The sequence below is a fragment of the Heterocephalus glaber genome, unplaced genomic scaffold, assembly GCF_053883595.1.
Source record: "Heterocephalus glaber isolate CG9 unplaced genomic scaffold, H.glaber_assembly_v1.0 deba00000613, whole genome shotgun sequence".
Lineage (NCBI taxonomy): Eukaryota > Metazoa > Chordata > Mammalia > Rodentia > Bathyergidae > Heterocephalus > Heterocephalus glaber.
Genome location: NW_028258152.1, coordinates 1,540,389 through 1,545,606, shown reverse-complemented (window position 1 = coordinate 1,545,606; position 5,218 = coordinate 1,540,389). Strand labels below are relative to the sequence as shown.

Genomic DNA, 5,218 nt, shown 5'->3' with positions numbered 1-5,218 from the left:
AGAAAGAAAGAACACAGAAGGTGTGAGACAGGAGGCAACAATAGCACCACTACTTCAGATTCTTTGGGAGAATTTATTTTTAGAATTAGTTTTAAAATTTAAAAATTATTCATTATAACGTATACCTCATCACATAATGATATATTTATAATTTATTATTAAAAAGTAAATTATTTTTAAATTATTACTTATTTATATTAGGTTTGTTTTTTCTTTGGTACCAGGGATTGAACTCGGGTCCTCGCGCTTGCGAGGCAGGCAGCGGAACCACTGAGCTAAATCCCCGGCCCCTGTAGTAGTTTTTGGTTCAAGCATGCATGCTATAAAAATTTACACCATACAAAAATAAGAGCCCCCTCTCCTGAATACCACACCCCAAAACCAACCCTCCTCTTACGGGCAGCCGCTGTTAACGCTGTTCCCTGAGATGCGTGTGTCTTGGGGCCCTTTCTCTGCACATCCGTGCGGGTCACACGTGGTCGGCCACACGGTGGCTTCTGGTTTCTCAGCACGGCCTCGTGAACCTTCGGGGGAACCCGCAGCGGCCTGCGCTCTCAGCAGGTGAGTAATGCAGCCACCCTTCCTGCCCGGAGGTGGTGAGGTAATCTCTCTGTGTGCCAAAGGCAGGAGCGAAGAGTGATTCACAGCTCTGTTCTCCTCCTTTTACTTTGGGCCCAGCCCCGGGCCTCTGAGTGGAGTCCGGTAAGGATCAGCTGTTTTCTGTACCTTAGTGTTTCTCCATTTTGGCAGATAAGTCATATGAAGAGCAATGGACAGAGCCCATCGGTCAATCAACAGCAAACATTTATCGAGACCCTACTGTTTGCCGGATGCTGTTCAGGCCAAAGGATGCAGAGGGGATGAGAGAAACAGAGTCTCAAAGACTCTGCCCAAAGTCCCAGCATTCTAGGGGATGTGTGGGCAGAGGAAAGACAGAGTAATCATGTCACTCCGTATTTTGAGACACTGGTCACTGTCATACAGAAAATATAGCAGGTGCACTGATGAGGTCTTCCACCAGCAGAGTTTGGGGCCAGCTCTGGCCCAGCCAAGAACTACCTGTGCAACGCAGAGCAAGACCCTTCCCTGCCTGGACTTCACTGTCCTCTGCCGTACAATGATGCTACCAGGCCAGGTCACCGCATGCACCCTTCTATGCATAGAGAGAGCACACAGGAGGTAAAACACTGAGCTCCGTGGCTGTCTCTCCCCAGTCCCTCTCCCTTTCCCAAGGCGAAAGATGGGAAGAGGCATCTTTATTAAAATCCTCAGAACCATGGCAGGAGCCCTAGAGAACCTAGAATGGCAGGAAGCAGAGCCCAGCCTCAAAACCAACACTGTTCGCATTGCAAGGACTTCATGTCCTCTGGGCTCTGCTGGACTCCAGCCAGGAAGGCGGCTGTGTAGAACTCAGACCACTGGGCCATGAGCCAGGGCAGGGACCCGGGCAGGAAGGTGCTGGAGGACATTCTGGAGCAGAGGATGGCAAGAGCTAGGAAAGCTGCCTGCTGTAGAGGCTCCAGGTCAGTTGTCACCTCAAAACTCCACCAGGCTAATCCCCTGGCATGGCCCCGCTGCAAACAGGGCCAGCAGATCCTGTTTGCTGAATGCTGTCCGGACCGGCCCTAAAGGGACCTGAGTCCAGCCACCACCAAGAAAATCCTGCTTTGCAGAGAGGGCCAGGTTAGCTGGCAGGAAAAATGAGCAGAGAGAGCCTCTGCCTTCCCTACCTGAATGTGCAGTGACTCACAGAGCTTCTTCATCATTCACAGGGTCACCTGGCACTGTTCACACCTGGCCCAGCCCAGTGGTCTGTTTGCAGAATCCAACAAGATTATGAGGCACAGTCAATGCCTGACAGGAGGGTCACACCCTCGGGAAGGTGGTGGCTGCCCTGCTCTCACTTTAGGGGAAAGGGGGGCTTCCCCGGAAGCCTGGTCTCCTATCTGATTCATGTTCATCGATAATCCAGCAGGTGGAGGAAGTGTGAGTAATAGACTAGTGCAAGAAATAAGCCAATCAGACAAACTCATAGATCACTGCTCCCATAACCAAAGGACTCCAGCTACAGGAGCCTGAGACTTCTCAGGAAGTCAGGAGGGCAAGCCACAGAGGCATCTCGAGGGAGCTGCCCATTTAGGGGTTTTGATGAAAATTAGGTAAAGTGATGTTAGGTCAACAATAAACCTCACCGGGATTGAGCACCCAACCATGTGACAGGGTGATAGGTAGTATGACAGCCTGGAGAGTGGAACAGCAAATCCAATCACTGTGAAGACGGATGTAAAGAACACATGGCAGGAAGGCCCAGGCAGTGTCCAGTTGGTGCAAGTTACAGGCCAGGGGTCTCTCTCTTTTTGTTCGTTTGTCTGGTTTTGTTTTTTTTTGTTTTTTTGGAACTGGGGATCAAACTCAGGACCTTGTGCTTGTGAGGCAGGCACGGTGCCATTGAGCTAAATCTCCAGCCCCTCTCTTTGGTATTATAGAAAAGACAACTAAAAGAATTTAAGCAAAGGTAAAGAAAGCACTCCCTGGACTCACAGAAAGGACTAGAGATGTGTTGATTTTGTAGCTAAGAAAGATTCTTGCAAAATTCTGGACTGAGGTTCTGAACCATTTGACAATGACCTAGGCTATTACTGGTAGCAAATGTGTTCCAAGCGGCCCTAAACATTTCCAAGTCATTCACAAGACTGATATATTCACAAGAAGAAAGAGAAAACCATGGCATTAACACTTTTTTTTTTTTTTTTTTACCAGTGCTGTGGATCGAACCCAGGGCCTCATGCAAACTAAGCACAGGCTCTACCACTGAGCAACACCCACAGCCTTACCCTGGATTCTTATGGGCCTCAGGGCTTGGTTTATTTTCAAGGGCCATCCCTTTAAGCAGCACCCAGAGAAAAGACCAAGGTGCCCAGAATCCCATTTCTGAGAATGTTACCAACAGCTGCCTTTGAAATCTGCCAACTTCCTGGCCTTGCTGGTCCCAAGGAGGAGAGGTATGAAATGAGTAATGGTGAGCCCAAGGGAGCTGGAGAACAATCCTGAGAGTTTCAATGTGCCCCCACAAAGTTCGTATGTTGGAAGGAAACTTAATCTTAAACACAACCACCAGAGGTAGGACCTATAAGAAGTATTTAGGTCACTGGGGCTCCTCACTCCAAAATGGGTTAATGGAGTTACCACAGGAATGGGTCATTTATCCTGGGAGTGGGTCCCGGTGAAGGGATGTGTTCAGCTCCCTTCCTGGCCACTCAGTCTCATGCAGTCCTGCCCTTCTGCCTCCAGCCATGGAATGAAGAAGCAGCAAGAAGGATGTCACCAGAATCACCTTGATCCTGGGCTTGCTCGCTGCCAGAACTGTAAGAAATAAATCTGCTTTGTATGAATTTCCCAGTGTATGTTCTGTTACCACAGCTCAAATAACCCAAAATAAGATACATTTGCCATAGCTCTTTCCATCCTCTAGCTAACGGTCCAGGCCCTCCCATGGACCTTAGTGGACTGGCAGAGGTGGGTAAGGTTCTGGAACCATCTGGAGAGCTTTTAAAAATCCATTTGCAGGGGGAATGTAGCTTAGTGGTAGAGGGCTTACCTAGCATGTGCAAGGCCCTGGGTTCCACCCGGGGCCTCCGAGGTGGAAGAGTCCTTATTGACTGGCCAAGCAGGGTCTTGGGCCTCACTAATAGGCTCTGGGCTTTGCCAGACCTGAGTTTTTGGTTTTTTGCAGTACTGGCGATTGAACCCAGGGCCTAGTCGCTGACCTACATTCCCAGTGTCAACAGAAAACCAGGTCTGGACGGCTTCAATTTCCTCAGCCCTTAGTTTCCTGCATTCAGTCAAGACACAGGGTTAGTAGGCATGCAAGAGCAGAGCTGGAGTTTACTATGACGCAGATCTAGGGAGAGTTACACCTCAGTGGAGAAGGGAGCAGTACCAGATAGGCATCTGCACTGAGAGTGCGTTCGGGTCTCTTCTTGTGCTTGCAGGAGTTACTTCCCGGGTTCAGGGAACTGTGGGATTATGATGCTTATTGACTAGTTTTCTTAGAGGTTGCTGTGGAATTGCCAAATATCTTCCTAGTTCTTTTCAGATGGTCAGCGTTCCCACAGGGGCCTTAGACATGTAAGAAACTTGTGAAAGAAGCTTATGAAAGAGAAATTCTAATCTAAATCAGCTCTTAGCCCAAGGCCGAAGGGTCCTGCTTAAAGAAGTTCCTGTTTGTGGTATCATTGGTCTGTAGGCTATGGCAACAAGGAATGCTGTATGCCTTGTTCTAGAAATCAAGGCCCTGTGTTTGGGGTCTGAGACCTAATAAATGGTCATAAATGTATCGTACGTTGAAGTCTTTGTTTCTTCATTTAACTGTAACCGGCAGAGCATGCTATTTTGGACCCCTCTTGGCCCCGAAGGCCTGCTAACATCTACCTGTCTAACACCTTGTCCTTTTTAAATTTTTTTATTTTGAGTCGGCATCTTGATGAGTTGCCAAGGCCAGCCTCAAACTTGTGATCTTCCTGCCTCAGCCTCCCAGAGTGCTGAGTTTACAGGCACGAAGCACCACGCCCGGCTCAGACCTGGGTTTAACCCCAGGTCCACCCCTTGCTTGTGGCCCCTCTTCCCATCTCCTCCCATGGAGGACCCGGGGAGGTCCTGCCTTGGGTGCGGTATGGAAGTGCCCCAGTGAAAACAGCCCCTTCCCTTCCTCTGGCACCCAGGCCAGAGGCACAGAGCGGCCTGGGTGGCCGGGAGCAGGGGAAGCCCTCTGCCATGTGGGGCTCGGGGCAAAGTCCTCCAGGGTGAATCCCGTGTGGTAGGAGAGGACCCACGGGTGCCTCCGGGAGCCGCAGGGAAACCTGGACTGGACCAGCCACGAGGACAGGTGAGTGGGTTCCTGGGATGGGGACCTTGGGCGCTTCACGGGGTCATTCACAGGCACGCGGGAAAGCTGGCCTCACTAGTGGCTTTCGTCCTGGGGCGCCTGGTGGTTCTGGCCGAACGCATCCCGGAGGGCATTTAAACGCAGGTCTAAGGCCCTGGGTTTGGTCGCAGCACATCAAAGAAGCAACCAGAAAACCCAGCGAGCGCCCCGCAGGGCGAGCAACCCCTAGAAGGTCTGGGGGCCCCTGGGGCGCAGGGAGGAGGGGGAGAGCGGACGTCTGCTCCGGGGGACGCCTCTTCTCCAGCTTCCCCCTTTTTTCATTCAAATCTCCCC

The 5,218-nt window shown here is 50.7% G+C and overlaps 1 long non-coding RNA gene across 1 annotated transcript; it reads left to right on the top strand.

Moving 5' to 3' along the window:
* Positions 1 to 211: 211 nt before the first annotated feature.
* On the top strand, positions 212 to 4,145 carry LOC110346590 (uncharacterized). Its single transcript, XR_002390719.2, has 3 exons — positions 212 to 561; positions 2,761 to 3,002; positions 3,292 to 4,145. It is a non-coding gene; the product is annotated as an uncharacterized LOC110346590 (long non-coding RNA).
* Positions 4,146 to 5,218: the final 1,073 nt, after the last annotated feature.